This window comes from Dermochelys coriacea, chromosome 4, assembly GCF_009764565.3.
Source record: "Dermochelys coriacea isolate rDerCor1 chromosome 4, rDerCor1.pri.v4, whole genome shotgun sequence".
In the NCBI taxonomy this organism is placed as follows: Eukaryota; Metazoa; Chordata; order Testudines; family Dermochelyidae; genus Dermochelys; species Dermochelys coriacea.
In genome coordinates, this window is record NC_050071.1 from 70,168,829 (window position 1) to 70,193,104 (window position 24,276).

General features: G+C 39.0%; 1 protein-coding gene across 12 annotated transcripts in view; it reads right to left on the reverse strand.

The window, feature by feature from the left end:
* Positions 1 to 24,276, reverse strand: part of SPOCK3 (SPARC (osteonectin), cwcv and kazal like domains proteoglycan 3) — a 404,141-nt gene that overhangs the window by 269,171 nt on the left and 110,694 nt on the right. The gene's annotated exons all lie outside the window — the stretch shown is intronic.

Sequence of the window (24,276 nt, forward strand, 5' to 3'; positions counted from 1 at the left end):
TCTGCCTTAACTAAGGCAATATTGATATAACTGACACCTTTTTAAAACAATCCTGTTATATAACATTAAACTCCATATTTGATTTACTTTTAAAACAGTTGCAATTTATCCCATGGTTATTTTAACATACACTAAATGTAAATTTTAACCAGATTATCAAAATGCAGTATGTGACAGCAGAACAAAAAGTATTGTTGAAGTTGTAAAGCAAATTTTGTACTAAAATTTCAACTGTAACATTGTCTGAATCTGAGATTTAAGACAGAAGTAGAAAGAAGGGGGAAAATGCTGAACTTGAATTTTTGAACATGACACTATACTTTGTTACATTTCTATAGCAAATGGGCTACTTTTCATAGCTCTTAAAAAGTATTACTCACTTTTTAAACCTTCTTCAAAATTGTTGCGTCAGCAACTATTCATGAGAAACAACCTGCATCCTAGATGGAATCTAATTTTTGTTCCCTGCTGGGCTTTTTTTGAATATCTAAGGATTTAAATATCTGTAATAAACTGTTCCTAGTGAAAAGAAAATCTGCTCTTTGGTTTCATTCTGTATCTGAAAAAAATTGTAGCATGATCTAAACAAACTGATATGATAAATAGCCATAGAATATATTGAAAGCGGCTGTTTCCTTAGTTTAAATCGGTGATGAGATCTCCAGAAAGCAAAAAAAGAAGCAAAAAAATCAAGAGAAAGCCTATTTATCAAGAATTGGAAGATTAATATTGTCAGTCAATTGAATCCTGTCAGTAATTCACATTACTAACTACAGTCCAGAGGAAAACATTCAAACCATACATTTCAAAAGGAATGAAGCAGAACATTATGGTATTCGCAAATAGATCAGGAAGGTAGCCGCTCTCCAAACACATAAGACAGCACAGAACCCGCCCCATATAGTTTAATCTATCACAAAACAAAACAAACAACTGTGATAAATAGTAGGAGGGAAACAGGAAGAGAAAAGGAGGTTAACAGTTATGTATGTGTGAAGCTACAGTGGCTACCTATATGCTCATTTCAAAGTACTGCCATGAAAAAGGGGTTTTTTGCCTTATTATTTTGCTTCTAACTTAGCTATAATCAGTTGAGTTGTTTCATGAAGCCATCACACTGGAAGACAGGATTGTGGAAGTATTCAGAGAAGAGGATAATGGTCTTACAAACTAGTTCAAGGAAAGTGTACCATAAATAAAGGACACTATGAACAAAATGTTTGAAGATAGTTAAGGGAGAAGCAGACTAATACATGACAAAGCCTGACATCATTGGTGTCATAAATATAAAGGGAAGGGTAAACACCTTTAAAATCCCTCCTGGCCAGAGGAAAAACCCTTTCACCTGTGAAGGGTTAAGAAGCTAGGATAACCTCACTGGCACCTGACCAAAATGACCAATGAGGAGACAAGATACTTTCAAAAGCTGGGGGGGGGGGGAGGAAACAAAGGCTCTCTTGGTCTGTGTGATGCTTTTGTTGGTGACAGAACAAGAATGGAGTCTTAGAACTTAGTAAGAAATCTAGCTAGATGTGTGTTAGATTCTGATTTCTTTAAATGGCTGAGAAAATAAGCTATACTGAATGGGATGTAGATTCCTGTTTTACTTTTTCTTCTGTTAAAATTCTTCTTTTAAGAATCTGAATAGTTTGTACCTTGGGGAAGTTTTAACCTAAGCTGGTAAAAATAAGCTTAGGAGGTTTTCATGCAGGTCTCCACATCTGTACCCTAGAGTTCAGAGTGGGGAAGGAATCTTGACGTGTAGGGACTTGGGTTAAAACTTCCCCAAGGTACAAACTATTTTACCTTTTGCTCTTGGACATTATCGCTGTCACCACCAAAACGTCTAACAGGTATATAACTGGGAAAGAGCCCGTTTGGAAAAGTCTTTCCTCACAAAGTCCTCCCAAACCTTACACCCCCCAAGGCTTGATAAAAATCCTCACCAATTTGCATAGGTGAAAACAGACCCAAACCCTTGGATCTTAAGAACAATGAAAAAGCATTCAGATTCTTAAAAGAAGAATTTTAATAGAAGTAAAAAGAATCACCTCTGTAAAATCAGGATGGTAAATACCTTACAGGGTAATCAGATTCAAAACAGAGAATCCCTCTAGGAAAAACCTTAAAAGACATAAAAACAGGAATCTAAATCCCATTCAGTACAGCTTATTTTCTCAGCCATTTAAAGAAATCAGAATCTAAAGCATATCTAGTTAGATTACTTACTAAGTTCTAAGACTCCATTCCTGTTCTGTCTCCGGCAAAAGCATCACACAGACCAAGAAAGAGCCTTTGTTTCTCCCCCCTCCAGCTTTTGAAAGTATCTTTCTCCTCATTGGTCATTTTGGTCAGGTGCCAGTGAGGTTATCCTAGCTTCTTAACCCTTTACTGGTGAAAGGGTTTTTCCTCTGGCCAGGAGGGATTTTAAAGGTGTTTACCCTTTCCTTTATATTTATGACAACTGGCAAAAGGAAGGATGATGTGATGACATGAATGGATAAGTGAGAAGAAGCAGAGTTATGAAGCGGCTTGAGAAGAAAGCTATACTTGATGCATTTGAAAAAAAGAGCAGTTGGGAGTTTCAAAGGGGACAGAGATGATATAACCAAATCAACAGGCCAAAAAGATTATCTTAGCAGCTGCATTTTATGTGACCTACAGTAGGGCAGTCTGAGCATTACCCACTCCTCTTTTTTTAATTGTTTGAGAAGTTTGTTTATAGCAATCTGTATTCTTTACTTAATACGTATTTTACACTATACTTCAAATTAGGGATGATCGATTAAGAACAAATGTTTAATCATATTACTGTAGACAGCAATAACCAAAATGTGGAGCAGTAGTCAATAGGACTACTCACATACATAAAAGCACATCCGTATTTGCAAGAGCAGAGCCTGAACTGTACCTATATCATTTGCAACGTACCCATTTGGCATTTGAATATTAAGAGTAAGTAATAGTGTACATTTATGTGAAATGCAGTATTTCCAGTTTAAATAAATTTACAAATATTCCTTTTTTACACTTGTCTTTTACATAAAATCATATCCTTCCTATACAGCACACATTCTTAATCAGTCTTGTAGAATCACTTTTAAGGTCCACTATCAATGTCAGTTGGCTATTGTTATATCATAGGTAACTACAAGAAAGGAGTTGGGAGAAGGGATGAGGTCGAGGGTTTACCATTAAATCAAATAGGTTTTTTTGTTTGGTTGGTTGGTTTGTTTGTTTTTTGGTAAAGAAAATCAATGTAAACAGAAAAGTTACAAAAATTCTAAGCTTTATCGTCATCTGTACGTGTAGTTTAGTCATTTCTCACCTAGTGGGATACAACCATTAATTGTGTTATGTTGGGTCAAGCCTCACCAGCAGAGGGAGTAGGAAGAGAAATATGGCAGAGCCCCTCAGATGCTGGTGTCCTGCAGAAAACATAGGACAGCAAAGAAAGAGGAAGCTGCTCCCTTCTCCTTGACATGCTGCTCCTAATCCACCTCACAACCAGTCACAATCGAGTGCTTCTTTCTATCCCAGAGAGCACAGCACTCAACTTTGGGACAGGGGCAGCAGAGAGTCTAGAGGCTGCAAAGCCAGTTTTATTACCTCTTGATGCAGTGTTGCCCCAGAGATGAGCACTTTCCCACTATCTTTTGTTTTCACAAAGATTGCATCATGGGTCCAATTTTTGAGTTGAAGACCCTCTCAAAATTGAGAAGCAGTGATGTCCTCTACTGGAAGCATTAAGATAGCTAACTAACATGTTTAAGATAATTTTAGTTGTTGAGACAGCAGTGAAAATCATCACCCATGTAATTGCTGAGAGGGACACAAATCTGTCAAGATTTAAATTCTTTCCCCCCTCAGTTTCATTACTCATTTCATGTACCACTGAAAGACAAAACCTGAGGAGGCTCTAACTCATTAGGAAGATTCGCTCCAAGATGAATTACAGTGGAATCAGTGGGATCTATGATTTATGTGGTTAAACTCAGTTCAGTGTTACATATGAAAAAAGCTTTTACTGACATCTTTCACGTTTAATCTCATAATATAGTCTTCATTAACATTCTATGTACTCTTTATTAAAGTAAACTATTACCTAAATACCAAAAGTTGGAACAGTCAATGGAAAGAGGCAAGTTTATATCCTACCTCATATACATCCGTTGTGTAAGTGGTGTTGTAGCGAAGCTGGTCCCAGGACATTAGAAAGACAAGGCAGGTGAGTTAATGTCTTTCACAAAATGATCAATACGTATCTGACTTCTCCGTCCTCGTCCTCAAAGGAAACTGCACAATACTTTCAAAGGACAAGCCTGGGAACTTAAAACTCATAACTTTGTTGGATACTAAAATTATGGCCTGATTAAAGACACTGTATGGTTTATTACGACAATCTGTAACCCATTCTCCCGCCTTTTTTGTCTCATGACTGCAGGGGAGTTAACAAGCCACTTTACCTGGAATAGTCCCTTAGAATATGTATTAACTACTTATGCTAAACAATCTGTTCCACCTTGTATTTAGCTATGACTAAGGTTTTGTCTACACTAGCACTTTTGTCAGCAAAACTTTTGTTCGTCAAGAATATGAAAACACACCCTGACAGACCCAAGTTTCACCCACAAAAGTGCCGGTGTGGACAGTGCTATGTCAGCAACAGATGCTTTCCCACCAGCATAGAATGGCTACATAGGAGACTTTACAGCAGCACAACTGCAGTGGTACAGGTTTGCCTCTGTCAGGTCTGTAGTGTAGATATTGCCTATGATTAAGATTCTGTCACCGTTATTTTTAGTAAAAGTCATGGACAAGTTGGGGGCAATAAATACAAATTCATGGAAATCCATGACCCGTCTGTGACTTTTACTAAAATAATGGGGGAAGAGGGCTGACTGGATGACTGAAGCCCAAGCCCTGCTGTGGAGGGAGAGAGCATCCAACACCCACTGCCCACAGTGGCTGAGAGCTGCCCCGGGGCTGAGGTGGAAAATTTCATAGAGGCCTCTGGAAGTCACAGAATCTGTAGCTTCTGTAACCTCCATGATATAATCTTAGCCTTAGCTATGATATTCTGAGTACCTTTTCCATACCCGAAGAAGACCTCTGTGTAGCTTGGAAGCCTGTCTCTTTCAATAACAGAGGTTGAGCCAATAAAAGATATTACCTCATCCACCTGGTCTCTCATTTCTCCACAAAGTTTTCATACCAAGGCTGAGATTTTCAAAACACGGGCCCAACTCTGTTCCCACTTTAAGTAAAAAGGTTGAGAAACACGCCTAGTTTTTCACATTCTATTTGGCAAGGCTAAATTCAATGCGTCACTGATGCTCTTAAACCAATCAAGTCAAAGAGGTCCAACCATTGCTGTTCAGAATCTCTTAATACTAATCCACACCATTTCCTATTTTCTCCTCTGATCAAGAAGTGCTTGTAGGATTTGCCATTACTGACATAGCTTATGTTGGAGAGGCATATAATACTGTATATAATGAAACTGCATAAGTTAACAGCGAAAAGTCCACACTAATATTAAATTTAAGAGACTTTAAAGACATAAAATCAAAGAAATTCTGAATTATGGTCTTTATGAAAACTCTTCCTGATTGCCCAAATGTGCTGCATTGTGATAGGCTCCTTCCTATGATGATAGCACAGGACAATCTGACTGGCTATTCAGAGAATATGGATTCTCACCATCAGTTGTATTCTGGTATACTTAAAGCAGTAGCACACAACCCCCCCCCCCACACACACACACACATACCCCCAACACCAGTGTGGCTGCAGTTATACGGTATCAACATATTTTACTGGTATAATTTATTCCAGTACAAGAAGGGAAATAAATTGTACAGGTATACGGTTCCTTTATACGACATAACTGTGTCCACAATAGGAGCTGCACCTGTACAACTGTATTAGGAATGAAATTTTTTCCCCTAACATAGTAATATCAGTATTAAAAAAAAGGGTATGTAGACCAGGTGTAAGTTATTTGAGAACAGAGTACTATGAAAATCCATTGGGGAGGGGGGCATATTAAGAGGAGATGAGCCAAACCAAAACCTTACCAAACTTGTAAAACACATCAAATATTTTGGCAAAATTTTCTTGTTAAGATGGATTTTCTACAGAAAATTTATGATTTTAACTACAGCATTGTTATAATACATGTATTACAGGACTCCTATATTTATAACACATTTATTATATTCTTGAATTATAAATAGCAGTTCACTAAAACAGAATAAGAGAACTTTACCATTTTACAGAGCTCTCACTAAGAAACTGAGACACTGACTTGCCCATGGTCACATGCGAAGTCTGGCGACACTAAGAATCAAAGCAGGGTTTTGCAGTCTCCGAGGTTTGTGCCCTAACCATTGGCCCATTGTGACGCTCTGTACCTCAAGGGGAACATCCTGCACCCCCATGTTTATCCTTATAACATGACTGTGTGGTATCCAATGCAAAGTTTGTCACATCAGGTGTCTTCGGAAGGCTCATGATGCACTGAGAACTGTGGTTATAGTAATGTTATAGGTTGTAATTTCATGTATATAGTTATGAGGCTGAAAAAGTGTCCTCATGTCTTAGAACAAGCCCAGGCAAAACTCTCCAGGAGCAGAGACCCAGACAAAACTCTCTGGGAGCAGAGGGGCAGTACACATATCAGGGCATCAGGGCATATATGGGACAAAGCCAACCCATCTTCACTGGAACAAAGGACACTGGCCTAGGCAGCAACAAAGGATCTGTTGGACTCTCGAGTGAGTCACCCCTCCTTCCCTTGGTCAGTTTGGGACAATAATGAGGTAATGTTGACTCTGAAGGGGACGTGGGGTGCAAAGCCAAGAGGGAAGAAAGAACATGATAAAAGGGAGAGACGTTTGCCATGCTCCTCTCTCTTCTACCTCCATCTACAGACACCACCGCCAAGCGACTAAAGCACTGATCAAAGGGGAGAGCCTGGCTGAAGGGCAACCAGCCAGCCTGTGGTGAGAAGTATCTAAGTTTGTAAGGGCACAAAGTGTAAAGATCAGCTTAGAATGTGTTTTGCTTTGATTTCATTTGACCAAATATGACTTGTACTTTGACTTATAATCACTTAAAATCTATTTTTTGTATTTAACAAATCTGTTTGTTTATTCTACCTGAAGCAGTGTGTTTGGTTTGAAGCATGTCAGAGACTCCCCTTGGGATAATAAGCCCAGTAAATATCAATTTCTTTGTTAAATTGATGAACTAATATAAGCTTGCAGCATCCAGCGGGCATAACTGGACACTGCAAGACAGAGGTTCCTAGGGTAGTGTCTAGGACCGGAGATACTGGCTAGTGTCATTCAATCCCAGCAGCGACTGGCCAAAAGTGCTCACTCTCAATCTCATAGCCAGGAGCAGATTACATGCTAGAGGCTGTGCGTGAACAGCCCGGGAGTGGGGTTTCCTCACAGCAGAGCAGGGTAAGGCTGGCTCCCAGTGGTGAGGATTACAGTGACCTAGAAGATCACTGGTCCAGATAACACCAGTCACATCCATCCTGTCTAAGTATCTTCTGTGTATCTTTATTTCACAGATCACAATCTATTGAAACCAATATGCCAGTATAATCCTTTGATTAGAGAATATTCAAGTCAATTATAGGCAGGAAAGAAGGAAAAGTCTTGCATTGCTACACTGTTGGCTTACTAAAGAATAGTTAGTCTGTCTTGAAGTGTGTTATAATGTGTGTTTTAAATCTCTCCCCTTCTGTACAAATAGAAGAAAATCATCTTTAAATAGAACTGACACTTGGGATCTAGCTAACTTTTTAGCCAAATGGTCTAGGAATGGACTATACAGAAGTGTTAAATTGTATATCAATTAGAGAAGCTGATTAACCTTTAAAAATACATCCCTGAGACAAATAAAAATATAAAATGGATTGCAAAAAAGGTGACATTTAACAAAGACATAACAAATACTTTTAAAATACAAGTTATACCATAACTGAACAATATCAAATATTGGAATAATTGCATCAGCTTTGCAAACAGATTTGGTCAAGTAAGGATTCTGCTTATAAGGAACTAAAATAAACAGTGATGCTTTATCACTTTTGAACTTCATTTTAAAATGCATATGTCCCAGTTCAGAGAAAATAAATATTTCACAACGATTGCTTGAAGGTCAGCCCATTAGCACAACAGCAGTGTGTTTGGGGAAAGTAGATCTTTTTAGGTTGATCCATCACCTAGGTGATACAGTTTACCGCCTTTCAGAGAGACTGAGCGTGCCAGTCTCCTTCTCACCCCACAACCAATCCATGGAGCAATCCTGGAATCAGCTTTACAAGGAAACAACAACATAACCTCACAGCTAGAATTGAGTTGCCACAATAAAATGGGCAAGAACAGGAGACAGAAAAATGTAAGCAGCAACTAAGTATATCAAAACACATCTGTTTACTGTGGGCTTTGCATTTTGATTAAGTATCACAAATTAGTATTTACCAGATTTCCTGTAGTCAAAAGGACAAATTTTCAAAGCAGCTATAAAAGCTGTACTGACAAAGTACACATGCACCCACCGAGCAAGCCAAGCCCCAAAGTGTTCATATGCAAAGAGAAATTTGAACATTCAGATTAACTAATTCATGCAAGAACAATTAATATTTCTGAATGCAAAAAACGCAGTTGGTTGAAATAGGTAAATGGATGAATGTGCATCTTTAAGGGTTAACCCACTGCCACTGGACTTTGAAATTCTGAAACCTTTTATCAAGGCTAACTTGTGGTCAAAACAACAATTTTTCCCCACAGATAGCAATGCCAAGCTTGAGCTCTATTGGACTCTTCAGTCATTGCGGCTCACCAAAACTCTTGTGATGTTGGTTGCTCATACTTCATTGTTGTATGGTGTGAAGAATCAGCTGCTTTATACCGACAGAAATCTGTGGTAATAACTTAAGCTCCCTAGGGAATGTAGCTGTCTATTATCACACCCTGATTTGGGCATATCACAAGTTCTTCCCCTCTCCCTGTTTAACAGGAAATCTCCATTATCTTTTCCCTTAACTCCACAACATACATCAATTCTGACACATCACTCATTCTACTCCATCTCCCCACTGTACTGAATTCATATAGCAGGCATGTTACCGCAGATTGGAGAAGGTACGTAGCATGGAAGAGTGGTCACTCATTGAATAAAAGCCCTTGTACGTCAATGAGCTATTAAATGGGCTTTACAGCAGGGCCAAATTGAATGAACCAGCCTGTCATATTTTGGAGAAATGCAGTTCAGTAGTACTTTAGAAAAATACCGTTTCCCTACTTTACTCAATTTTATGCTAATTTGCGATCACTATTTCTGAAGTTTTGCAATTTGCATTTGCAGTTTTATAAAAGCTTTTATAATTAGAAACTCAAGCGCCTCATGAAAAACTGAAACTATTATATTCACTTCAATAATTTGCACAGCAATCAGTGGCCCTGCCTTGAAGATAGGATGACTACTCCAAATGAGGAATAAGCAATAGGGTTTGGGGTTTATAAAGCAAAGATACTGTTTTCATGTATGTTTGTAACTAAGAGAGAGAAGAAAGAAAACAGAATTATTTTTCACATATTTTCTTGCAGCTTCAGCAGTTCTTTAAAATATCTGTATCCCATAGTCCTCTTTTAAAATGAGTTTTGCTTTATATAAAAAGGGGCTTCCACAAAGGGAGTCCTTGCACAACACACAATTTATTTTAAAGAATTATAAAACCTTCCAAGGCCAAAAGTCAACATTTTTTATTGAATCTGAACTGTTGTATATTATGGGAGGGCATTGATCATACGTTCTTGGAAGTGAGAACTAAAGTAAAGTTCAGTATTAGTGGTATATTATGGGTATATAGGGAACGACACTGAGACACACAGAAATGCTCCTATTAATATTTTGAAAGCTACCATGGATTTGTTTTATAAAATTTACAATTTTAAAATATGAGATTAAATAAATTGCATATGGATAAAATAAAACAGTATATACAGAACAAATATGCATATGTCAATGTTTAAAAATGAACTATTCTGTCATTGTGCACTGCTCAAAGAGACAGCCTACCCAAATAGGTAGAATTATGATTGTGCGTATTATTCACAGCTTGGTTGACTGGCAACATGTCAGCCTCATTTTGCAGCTGATCAGCAAGCTGCCCTCATAAGTCACCTTTATGAGACAGTACAAGTAGCATGCTGAGGGCACTGTATATACTCATGTTAAACTACATAAAAGATTTTAATTACTCTTTCATTCAGTGAGACCACTGGGACAATCATGAAGGGAACATGGCTGCAATGTATTCCATGTACAGTAGAACCTCAGAGCTACGAACACCAGCCTTACAAACTGACTGGTCAACGACACACCTCATTTAGAGCCAAAAGCATATAAATCAGGCAGCAGCACAGACGACTAAAGAAAAAAAGAAAGTACAGCACTGTGTTAAACGTGAACTATTAAAACAATAAAGGGAAAGTTTAAAAAAAAAGATTTGACAAGGTAAGAAAACGGTTTCTGCGCTTGTTTCAATTAAATTAAGACTATTAAAAGCAGCATTTTCTTCTGCATAATAAAGTTTCAAAGCTGTATTAAGTCAATGTTTAGTTGTAAACTTCTGAAAGAACCACCATAATGTTTTGTTCAGAATTACGAACAACCTCCATTACCAAAAAGTGTTCGTAACTTGGAGGTTCTATTGTACTGAGGAAAAAAAAAAAAAAAAACTCTACTGCTCCTATATCTCTTCCATGGGTTTGACACAGTCACTACTATGGAAAAGTAATTCAGTATTTAAACAAGCTTGGATAACGGCTAACTGGATACAAGTCAATCCATAAAAGACTGAGATAATGCTGAAGGAAGCAGCAGGAAGGGCAGGCAAAGATTACATCAAAAGTGATAAATACAAACATGCAATACAGGCGTATTATTAGCTACTGTTGGACACCCACAAAAAGGGCTTTAAGTAAGGTTGTCAATTGCAGTTAACTCATGCAATTAACTCAAAAAATTAATCGCAATTAAAAAAATTAATCCTTTTTTAAACAATAGATTACCAATTGAAATATATTAAATATTTCTGGATGTTCTTCTACATTTTCAAATATATTGATTTCAATTACAAACACAGAATACAAAGTGTACAATGCTCACTTATTATTTATTGCAAATATTTGCACTGTAAAAACAACAAAAGAAATAGTATTTTTCAATTCACTTTATACAAGTACTGTAGTGCAATCTCTATTGTCAAAGCGCAATTTACAAATGTAGAATTTTTTTGTTACATAACTGCATTCAAACAAAACAATGTAAAACTTTAGAGCCGACAAGTCCACTTAGTCCTACTTCTTGTTCAGCCAGTTGCTAATCTAACAAGTTTGCATGGCACTTTTGGAGCTGGTGTTTCAAGGTATTTACATGCCAGATACGCTAAACATTCGTATGCCCCTTCCTGCTTCAGCCACCATTCCAGAGGACATGCTTCCATGCTGATGATGCTCATTAAAAAAATGTATTAATTAAATTTCTGACTGAACTCCTTGGGGGAGAATTATAGGTCTCCTGCTCTGTGTTTTACCTGCATTCTTCCATATATTTCATGTTATAGCAGTCTCGGATGACACAGCACGTTGTTCATTTTAAAAACACTTTCACTGCAGATTTCACAAAACGTAAAGAAAGTACCAATATGAGATTTCTAAAGATAACTACAGCACTCGACCCAAGGTGCCTTCCAGAATCTGAGAGGGACAAGGTGAGGAGCATGCTTTCAGAAGCCTTAAAAGAGCAACACACTGATGCGGAAACTACAGATCCAAACCACCAAAAAAGAAAATCAACCTTCTGCTGGAGGCATCTGACTCAGATAATAAATATGAATTTGCATTGGTCCGCACTGCTTTGGATAGTTATCAAGCAAAACCCGTCATCAGCATAGACACATGTCATCTGTAATGGTGGTTGAAGCATGAAGGGACATACAAGAACGTAAGAATGGCCATACTGGGTCAGACCAAAGGTCCATCCAGCCAAGTATCCTGTCTAATGACAGGGGCCAATGCCAGGTGCCCCAGAGGGAGTGAACCTAACAGGTAACGATCCAATGATCTCTCTCCTGCCATCCATCTTCACCCTCTGACAAATGGAGGCTAGGGACACCATTCCTTACCCATCCAGGCTAATAGCCATTAATGGACTTAACCTCCATGAATTTATCCAGTTCTCTTTTAAACCCTGTTATAGTCCTAGCCTTAACAACCTCTTCAGGCAAGGAGTTCCATGGATTTACTGTGCTCTGAGTGAAGAACTTCCTTTTATTTGTTTTAAGTCAGCTACCCATTAATTTTATTTGGTGGCCCCTAGTTCTTATATTATGAGAACAAGTAAATAACTTTTTCTTATTCACTTTCTCCACACCACTCATGATTTTATATACAGGGGATCACATCTGTATGCAGTATTCAAGATGTGGGCATACCATGGATTTATATAAGGGCAATAAGATATTCTCCGTCTTATTCTCTATTCCATTTTTAATGATTCCTAACATCCCATTTGCTTTTTTCGACTGACTCTGCACACTGCATGGACATCTTCAGAGAACTAAAGTAATTGATAAGTAATTGGTAAGTAATTGATCTTTAAATATTCAGGGTAAATAAGCCAAATCCCCTGAGATGGGATATTAGATGGATGGGATCTGAGTTACTATAGAAAATTCTTTCCTGGGTATATGGCTGGTGAATCTTGCCCATATGCTCAGGGTATAGCTGATTGCAATATTTGGAGTCGGGAAGGAATTTTCCTCCAGGGCAGATTGGAGGCGCCCTGGAGGTTTTTCGCCTTCCTCTGTAGCATGGGGCATGGTTGACTTGAGAGAGACTTCTCTGCTCCTTGAAGTCTTTGAACCATGATTTAAGGACTTCAATAGCTCAGACATGGGTGAGGTTTTTCATAGGAGTGGGTGGGTGAGATTCTGTGGCCTGCGCTGTGTAGGAGGTCTAGATGATCAGAATGGTCCCTTCTGACCTTAGTATCTATGAATCTATGAAACTATCCACAAAGATTCCAACATCTTTCTACTGATTAGTTGTAGCTAAATTAACCCCCATCATGTTGTATGTATAGTTGGGGTTATTTGTTTCCCAATGTGCATTACTTTACATTTATCCACATTAAATTTCATTTGCCATTTTGTTGCCCAATCATCACTTAGATTTGTGAGATCTTTTCTGAAGTTCTTCACAGTCTGCTTTGGTCTTAACTATCTTGAGCAGTTTAGTATCATCTGCAAACTTTGCCACCTCACTATTTACCCCTTTCTCCAGATCATTTATGAATAGGTTTGGTCCTAGGACTGACCCTTGGGGAACACTACTAGTTACCCCTCTCCATTCTGAAAATGTACCATTTATTCCTACCCTTTTGTGCCCTGTCTTTTAACCAGTTCTCAATCCATGAAAGGATCTTCCCTCTTATTCCAAGACAACTTAATTTATGTAAGAGCCTTTGGTGAGGGGCTTTGTCAAAGGCTTTCTGGAAATATAAGTACACTATGTCCACTGGATCCCCCTTGTCCACATGTTTGTTGACCCCCCTCAAAGAGCTCTAATAAATTAGTAAGACATGATCTCCCTTTACAGAAACCATTGTTGACTTTTGCACAACAATTTATGTTCTATGTGTCTGACAATTTTATTCTTTACTATTGTTTCAACTAATTTGCCCGGTACTGACGTTAGATTTACCAGTCTGTAATTGCCAGGATCACCTCTAGAGCCCTTCTTAAATATTGGCGTTACATTAGCTATCTTCCAGTCATTGGGTACAATAGCTGATTTAAAGGACAGGTTACAAACCATAGTTAATAGTTCCGCAATTTCATATTTGAGTTCTTTCAGAACTCTTGGGTGAATGCTATCTGGTCCCGGTGACTTGTTACTGTTAAGTTTCTCAATTAATTCCAAAACCTCCTCTAGTGACACTTCAACATGCTCAGATTTGTCACCTACAAAAGATGGCTCAGGTTTGGGAATCTCCCTAACATCCTCAGCCGTGAAGATTGAAGCAAAGAATTCATTTAGTTTCTCCGTGATGACTGTCATCTTTAAGTGCTTTTTTTGTATCTTTATCGTCCAGAGGCCCCACTGGTTGTTTAGCAGGCTTCCTGCTTCTGATGTACTTAAACATTTTGTTATTATCTTTTGAGTTTTTGGCTAGCTGTTCTTCAAACTCCTTTTTGGCTTTTCTTATTACATTTTTACATTTAATTTGGCAGTGTTTATCCTTCTTTCTATTTACCACAATAGGATCTGACTTCCACTTTTTAAAAGATGCCTTTTTATCTCTCACTGCTTCTTTTATATAGTGATTAAGCCACAGTGACTCTTAGTTCTTTTACTGTGCTTTTTAATTTGGGGTATACTTTTAAATTGAGCCTCTATTATGGTGTCTTTGAAAAGTGTCCATGCAGCTTGCAGGGATTTCACTCTAGTCACTGTACCTTTTCATTTCTGTTTAACTAACCTCCTCATTTTTGCATAGTTCCCCTTTCTGAAATTAAATGCCACAGTGTCGGGCTGTTGAGCTGTTCTTCCCACCACAGAAATGTTAAATGTTATTATATTATGATCACTATTTCCAAGCGGTCCTGTTATAGTTACCTCTTGAACCAGATCCAATGCTCCACTCAGGACTAGATCAAGAGTTGCCTCTCCCCTCCCCAGCTGCTTCAAGGAGCAGTCATTTAAAGTATCGAGAAATTGTGTCTCTGCATTTTGTCCTGAGGTGACAGGTACCCAGTCAATATGGGGATAACTGAAATCCTCCATTATTATTGAGTTTATTTTGATAGCCTCTCTAATTTCCATTAGCATTTCATCGTCACTATCACTGTCCTGATCAGAAAGAAAAGGAGTACTTGTGGCACCTTAGAGACTAACAAATTTATTAGAGCAGTGAGCTGTAGCTCACGAAAGCTTATGCTCTAATAAATTTGTTAGTCTCTAAGGTGCCACAAGTACTCCTTTTCTTTTTGCGAATACAGAATAACACGGCTGCTACTCTGAAACCTGTCCTGGTCAGGTGGTCGATAATAGATCCCTACTGTTATTAACTTATTAGAGCATGGAATTACTATCCATAGAGATTCTATGGAACATGTAGATTCATTTAAGATTTTTATTTCATTTGATTCTACATATAGTGCCACTCCCCCACCCACATGACCTGTTCTGTCCTTCCAATATATTTTGTACCCTGGAATGATTGTGTCCTGTGGATTGTTCTGACTCCCCAGGATGAATGTTTAGCACATCTGGCACAAATATCTTGCAATGCTGGCTACAACAGTGCCATGGAAACACCTGTTGTCACTTTCAGGTGACACTGTAAACAAGAGGCAGGCAGCATTATCTCCCGCAAATGTAAACAAACTTGTTCGTCTGAACGATTGGGTACAAGAAGGAGGACTAAGTGGACTTGTATGCTCTACAGTTTTACATTGTTTGGGGGGTTTTGAGTTCTGGGATTTTTTGTGTGTTTGTTTTGTTTTGTTTTTGAAAACATAATTCTACATTTGTAAGTTCAACTTTCATGATAAACAGATTGCAAAACATTATTTGTATTAGGTGAATTGAAAAATACTATTTTTTTTACTGTGCAAATATTTGTAATAAAAAATAAGAATATAAAATGAGCACTGTACGCTTTGTATTGTGTGTAACCGAAATCAATATATTTGAAAATGTAGAAAACATTCACAAATATTTAAATAAATTGTTTTCTATTTTTAACAATGTGATTAATCACGCAATTCATTTTTTTTAATCGTGCGATTAATCGCAGTTAATTTTTTTTAATCACTTGACAGCCCTAGTTTTAAGAAAAGAGCTAACTTTTCCTAAGCAGCTTTTTTGCCCATCTTGGTCAAATACAGACCACACTACACTCTGTTTGCTTTTATGGAATTTGTCTATATTTTATCATACAAAACAATTGTAAAGCTACTTGCATCTTCTAACTTTAAGCTCTTTGGGACAGGGATTTAGCCTTTGTTTCCCTGTTATAAAGTAACAGAAATTATTATGGTGTTAAAAACAAAATTCAACAGTTTCATGAGTGCACTATTCTAAAGAAAGTTTAAATCAGGGCTGAAAACTTCCATATCAACTGTTACACCTTTGCAAAATCTAGGTCCCAATCTTATGCTGGCATCTCAGCTAACCAACACTTTCATACAATTGGGGCCTAAAACCTCAGGGTGCATCACCATGATACTTTTGTACTTCATTGTTTACACTTTCCTTTTGCATTTTATAAAAAACAATCATTTTCCTTTCACAGGAATTTAAACTTGTGCTCCATACTAGTTAGAAAAGACAGCTTCCAAATATATACAACGGTATAATAATCCTGATCCTGTGCAGCCTCTAGGCAGCTATAATTTATTAGCCAACAAATTATACTGATATTTTTCTAATACTCTTTGCTTCATGCATTCTCCCACCCCCCACCCCCTTTTTTTCCATGCTCAGTTCACTGTATCATGTATAAAATTAAGATTTAAGCTCTTTGGAACATAGATAATTTCTTTCTAGGACTTCCATGGAACACCTAACACACTTTTAGGTGCTGTGAAAATACCACCAGTATTCACCTGTCTAATTAGCTATTCAGTATGCTTTCACTATGTGCTTTGGAACAATACTAATGAAAAAAATTCTTACATAAAGCAAGACTAATATGTTTAGTCTTTTATTCCTGTTTGGTGAAGAAGTACAGTGACGTGAGAAGTGGGAAGAAAAATGTCATTTGCATTACACCAGAAAAAGGCAGCCATAGTCAAGAAAGTAAATGTGGGATGTATTTTTGAAAAGATATTGCATGACTCAGCATTATTCAGATTCACACCTAGACAGAGCTCATGGTCTGGCCAGGGATTAATCCAGTCAGAAGTATGGTATCAAGAAAACCAATTTTGGATATTCAGTTAAATAATGCTAGTTATATTTTTCACTTAAATTTTGATCTAGTAGTATTTATCCATCAGGGGTGGTGGGGGAGGAAATGTGATCCTAGCATGTATCAGGATAGGCATTTCCAGTAGAGATAGGGAAGCAGTAATCCCATTGTACAAGGCCTTTGTAGGACCTCATCTGGAAAATTTAATTCAAGAAAGAGGAATTCAAACTGGAATAGGTACAGAGAAGAGCTACTATAGGATAGGCTCCCCATTCCCCATATCTTATGAGAGGAGACTAAAAGAGCTTGGCTAATTTAACCTAGGAAAATGAAGACTTAGATGGGACATGACTGCTCTTTATAAATACATTAGGGGAGTGGGGAGAAGAAGAGGAAGAAATAAGAGCTATTCAACTAAAGGGAAATTATGGCACAAAGAACAGATAGGTATAAACTGACCATAAATACATTTCGATTTGAAACTAGAAGGTTTTTAGCCATCAGAGGAGTGATATTCTGGAAAAATCTCCCAATAGGGAGATGGGGGGAAAAAACCCAATAAGTTTTTAAAGGGAGCTTGATAAACTTATGAACAGAATTATATTATGCAGTTCCCTGTGATAGCAGGGTACTGGACTCAGTGACCCAGGAAGTCCAGACCCATGTTCCTCTCTTCCAAATCAAGACAGTCAGAGTTATCTCTAGGATGCTGGTATGAAACTAAAGAAAATGGGTCTGCATTCAACAGAAACAATTTTATCATAAAGTATTCACAAACCAGGATTCCAAATATAGTGTCCTGTAAATTAAAAAAAAAACAAACAAACAAAAAAAAACACAATGAAGAGTCTTGTGGCACCTTAGAGACTAACAGATTTATTTGGGCATAAGCTTTCGAGGGCTAGAACCCACTTCATCAGATGAATACACACACATGCACGTGTGTGTGTATATGTGTGTGCGTGCACGCGCATGCATCTGATGAAGTGGGTTTTAGCCCACTTTGATAGGGCGAACTGACCCTGCACTGGGACTGAGAGGGTTAACCCTTCCCTGGCTAGCAGAGGAAGCCACTCCCCTGAGGCTCTGCTGGATATTCTCCAACAGGGAGTCAAGTATAAAAGCCTGCAGAGCTGCTTAGTCAGGGCTGGCGGTGGAGGAAGGAGGCCGCCCAGTGGAGGCTGCAGCTCAGGAGCAGTGGCGACTCGTACAGGAGGGAGCCGAGGGGCCAGGAAGTGGGACCAGAGACTGGCAGCTATGGGAATCCCAGGGAGCACCGGGGGCTGAGGAACCTGAAGACCCTGATGCCACAGGGACTGCTACGTTTGGAGAATTGGTAGAAAGTGACCCAGGAAAGGGAAGGGAATGGTAGCATGTTGCAGTAGGATTCCCCGCTGACCTAGGACAGATCACACAGTCAATGAGAGGGCCCTGGGTTGGAGCCCAGTGAAAGCAGGTGGGCCAGGGCTCCCTTACCAGGGGTCTCTAAACCTCCTCCCCGCTTTTTGTGTCAAAATAGTTCACCGACCCTTCTTTTACCTCAAAGAAGATGGATGAACTCCACCCGCTGGGCCGCACTATCCTATAAGGGGAAAGAGGACTTGGAGGGACTCACTGCTTTAGGAGCGCACTATAGAGAGTCCAGCCACTAGGCCACGATATCCCACCAAGGGAAGAGTTTCGGGAGACTGGCCATTGGGCCACGATGCTTTAGAAGCGCACTATAGGGATTCCGGCTGCTAGGCGACGCTATCCCACCAGGGGAAGAAGATTTAGATGGACTCTGGCCATTGGGCCATACATCCCTGATTACTGGGAAGATGGTAGAACTGGCGTAGAAGCCGGGAGGCGGGGTTAACTTTGCCCACGCCCCTTCCCCAACCCAGTATCAAAGAAGTTGACAAGGTACTAAACCCACCATGCCCACGAAAGCTTATGCCCAAATAAATTTGTTAGTCTCTAAGGTGTCACAAGGACTCCTCATTGTTTTTGCGGATACAGACTAACACGGCTACCACTCTGATTGTCTGGCTATGTAGACTCCCTCCTCAAGCCTTCGTTACCAGCACTCCCAGCTATCTTCGAGACACCACTGACTTCCTGAGGAAACTACAGTCCATTGGTGATCTTCCTAAAAACACCATCCTAGCCACTATGGATGTAGAAGCCCTCTACACCAACATTCCACACAAAGATGGACTACAAGCCGTCAGGAACAGTATCCCCGATACTGTCATGGCTAATCTGGTGGCTGAACTTTGTGACTTTGTCCTCACCCATAACTATTTCACATTTGGGGACAATGTATACCTTCAAATCAGCAGCACTGCGATGGGTACCCACATGGCCCCACAGTATGCCAACATTTTTATGGCTGACTTAGAACAACGCTTCCTCAGCTCTCGTCCCCTAATGCCCCATCTCTACTTGCGCTACATTGATGACATCTTCATCATCTGGACCCATGGAAAAGAAGTCCTTGAGGAATTCCACCAGGATTTCAACAATTTCCATCCCACCATCAACCTCAGCCTCGACCAGTCCACACAAGAGATCCACTTCCTGGACACTACAGAGCTAATAAGCGATGGTCACATAAACACCACCCTATATTGGAAACCTACTGACCGCTATTCCTACCTACATGCCTCTAGCTTTCATCCAGATCATACCACTCGATCCATTGTCTACAGCCAAGCTCTACGATATAACCGCATTTGCTCCAACCCCTCAGATAGAGACAAACACCTACAAGATCTCTATCATGCATTCCTACAACTACAATACCCACCTGCTGAAGTGAAGAAACAGATTGACAGAGCCAGAAGAGTACCCAGAAGTCACCTACTCCAGGACAGGCCCAACAAAGAAAATAACAGAACCCCACTAGCCATCACCTTCAGCCCCCAACTAAAACCTCTCCAACGCATCATCAAGGATCTACAACCTATCCTGAAGGACGACCCATCACTCTCACAGATCTTGGGAGACAGGCCAGTCCTTGCTTACAGACAGCCCCCCAATCTGAAGCAAATACTCACCGGCAGCCACACACCACACAACAGAACCACTAACCCAGGAACCTATCCTTGCAACAAAGCCCGTTGCCAACTCTGTCCACATATCTATTCAGGGGATACCATCATAGGGCCTAATCACATCAGCCACACTATCAGAGGCTCGTTCACCTGCGCATCTACCAATGTGATATATGCCATCATGTGCCAGCAATGCCCCTCTGCCACGTACATTGGTCAAACTGGACAGTCTCTACATAAAAGAAGGAATGGACACAAATCAGATGTCAAGAATTATAACATTCAAAAACCAGTTGGAGAACACTTCAATCTCTCTGGTCACTCGATCACAGACCTAAGAGTGGCTATCCTTCAACAAAAAAAGCTTCAAAAACAGACTCCAACGAGAGACTGCTGAATTGGAATTAATTTGCAAACTGGATACAATTAACTTAGGCTTGAATAGAGACTGGGAATGGATGAGTCATTACAGAAAGTGAAACTATTTCCCCTTGTTGTTTCTCCCCCCCACCGCACCCCCCACTGTTCCTCAGATATTCTTGTTAACTGCTGGAATTAGCCTACCTTGCTTGTCACCATGAAAGGTTTCCCTCATTCCCCCCCCCCCCCCCGCTGCTGGTGATGGCTTATCTTAAGTGATCACTCTCCTTACAGTGTGTATGATAAACCCATTGTTTCATGTTCTCTGTGTGTGTATATAAATCTCCCCTCTGTTTTTTCCACCAAATGCATCCGATGAAGTGAGCTGTAGCTCACGAAAGCTTATGCTCTAATAAATGCTGCTACTCAAACTCTGAAACCTGTAAATTTAAATCCTTTGTACAATAATGGAACAAAATACAAAGACAAAACAATCTAGTTATGGCTGCATTTTCTGGTGTAATACAAAGGGCATTTTTCTTCCCATTTCTCATGTCACCATGCTTCTTCACAACAAGAATAAAAGACTAAACTTATTAGTCTTGCTTTATGTAGAGACTAATGGAAACATGAGCTATAATTGGCATGGGTTCATAGAAAACAAAACCTGCCAGACATACTTCCTTGCTTTCTGGGAGGCATAAATTGTGGCTAGAATTAAATTAATGATTTAGAGGAACACATCAGATACAACACATCTTACTAAAATATAGATACTTGATTCAGTGAAATAATAAATAATTTACCAAGTTGCTGAGGAGAGCAAGAGGTATCTACTCAGGTGTTGCATGGGTTTCAGCAGTAGGTCTAATCTTACATCTTTATTATTAATCTAGCCAAAGCTGAACTATAAAAGAAGGCAGACATATTGTAATACAAAGTGACCTAGGGCTTACAAGTATGGACAAAAGAAAAATCCTTGGACATCATGGAAACATTCAAGCTAAATACAAGCATCTAGGAAAAAGATCGTTGGAAGCACATGTCTATGGAGATCAACTTGCTCTAAAATGTTATTCAACCCTCCACCCCCTTATCTAACATTATTCATATTTCCTAGTGGCAATCTGGATTCCATTATTACATAAATTTACAAGAGATCAACTCCCTCAAGGAAGAGAAATAAAGCCCTCATTGCCACCCTCACAAATTAAAGGAGAATTTTACTCATGTTTTATTTCTAAAGGACAAAACCAAAGCCATTTCTCAAATTTTTAGGAAACTGCTTTCCAGCTGAATCATGCATCATACCTCAAAAGGTAACAAAGCTTAGGCTCAACTTTATCTCCATAGGTAGTTAATTTCACAGCCAATAGCTGTCTGAGAACACTCTTATCTCTTGCAACAAATATTACTAGGTTTTGGCTCATTCTTCCAACTCATTGATCTTTAGCGTACAAAACTGGCCAAAACACATGATGTCACCTAACATGTTCCTGAACTTTGTCTACTTTCATGCATCCTCTGTCTTATTTCCAAGCCATGTTCTGTATCTCCTAAAGTTTCTTATAGAATCAGTACCATACTGATTATTCTGTTAATACATTACTCGTTGTGAGCATGTCTAATCTCAGTGACTAAGAGAAAGGGAAACATAAGAATTTCCAGACAATGATGTTATAAAAGGAATTTAAGTTGAGAGTACATGTAAAAAATTTAGGATAAAATGCATTATAGGAACGTTGCAATTATTCCCATCCTAAGCATTATAAACCTAGGAAATTCAGAGTAAAAAATTCAAACATGGAAATGCTATCGTTCATGAACCCAAACCACCTTATCTCTGTCTCGTACTGACATGAAATAAATATATTAAGATTACATTTTTGGTCACTTCGGATTAGATTGAATTAATTTTTAAAGATGCATCAGATTTCCTTCTCCCCACCTGTGTTACTACAGGGCAGAGTTAAGGTTTAAGTACACTGGCTTTGCATTTCCATAACTTAATATGCACGGCCTTCTTTTAACTTCAACTCTGAATTTCTTGGGTTTATAAACATTTGATTTGGCATAACTGAAATAGACCTGTAATGTGTTTACTCTAAATCACTGATATGTACTTTCAATCTCCTGTCCTCCAAATCCCATCTGAATCTTCCACTTCTCTATATTCCACAGCGCACACATTCCAAATGCCCCCTCCTCGTACACCACGTACCTTCTCCTGAGCATGCTCACCATTTCAGTTTCCCCGTCTCTTCCATCTGACATGCATATACACCAGTATCCCTCTGCCTTCTTTCCTCTGCCTGCCCTGATGCATGTGCCTGTGCGTGCACACACACACACACACACACACACACACACCCCACCTTCCTTCCTCTAACTTTTCTATTGAGTACATCTTGTGCAATGGGTAGTTTTGAAATTAAATATTTAGGATTAGTGCTAATTTATTGTCATTTTCATAATTAAAAGTTTATCTGTCAAGACAAGCTGCTCTATAAAAATATTCTCCTTCAAAAGAATTCATTAAGAATGTCACCCTTTCAAAGCGGTGGCCATTTCCCTTCTTTCTCATGAGAGTAAAGCCAGCAGTCATCTTTGTTAAGAGCAGGCTGTGTCCTCAGTCCCATGGAGAACAATGGGAGATGGCAGTTATTTTTAAAGATAGTACCTGTACATGTCATTCTCTGCATTTGAACACTATTTGGCCATCCCTGAAGGAATAACTTTCACTTACAAAGTTAAAAGGAGAAAAATCACCATTAATTCAAAAAAAAGTGGTCAAATATAGTGTATGCACAAGATTCCAGTGGGTTTTAACTACAAAGAAGTTTGAAGCATCTGCATTATTCTTTTATTACCATAATTCAGGATATTTTAATAATGGCATACCTTTTCATTAAGTCAAGTTACGATAATGAACCAATTTACTTGTAAATTCTTAGAAAATTCATTCTGTACACACAGGAATAAGTGCAGTAATTTTGGAGGATATGACATGTTCTTCATATGTAACAAAGACATTGAATCCCTGCATAAATGCAAAACTCAACTTAGCGTTAACCATGGAACTACAAGTGCTCCACAATACTTACCTCTAGAATAGAAAGAGCTGCATCAAGAATAAAGCAGTTACCAACTGCCCCCTTGAGTGCTGCAGGTGCTTATATCGGATAAATTGAAAAGGGACCATTATCCAGAAAAAATGCTGGAAAAGGTTCCTACAATGGGGAGTTTCAGAAGTGCTAAGCATACAAAAAGAAAGGTGTTTGTGCGGAAGTTGGAAGACCACTGTACCTTTTCCAGATTGAAGCCTTTTTTTCTTTTGGTCCAATTCAGTGTGTTGCTGTTATTCCATCACTCCTTATCTTATGTTGTCATATTCTTCCAGCCCACCTCCCTCAGAGTTGTTTGCTTTCACTTACTGTACTTTTACTACAGGACCCTTGAATATACATTGATCACCTTAGCGTATTTCCACTTTTATTTTGTACAACTTTGATACATCACTAAACTATGCCAAGTTCTCTTCCAGTGGAATTCAACTGTCCTTTTTTCAGCTTTTCACACTTTAGTCATGATGATAAATGTCATTAGGCAACTACTGTTGCCTAGATACTTTCTTGCATATGCCTTCTATTTTATTCACAAAGTTGTTTCTTGCTTCTTTGTTTAGGCAAAAACTCATGCCAAGCCAAGCTTCATGCTGTACACCTGCACAGAAGGGTAGGAATCATAAGGCTCATACTAGAACTCTACAAATAGCTGTGTAGTCAGTGCCCTGATGTTGTGGCTTGGACTGGAGTTTCGGCTCTGAAGCCCACCTCCCTTCAGAGCCTGAGCTGCAACTTCAAGGCCCTGTCTA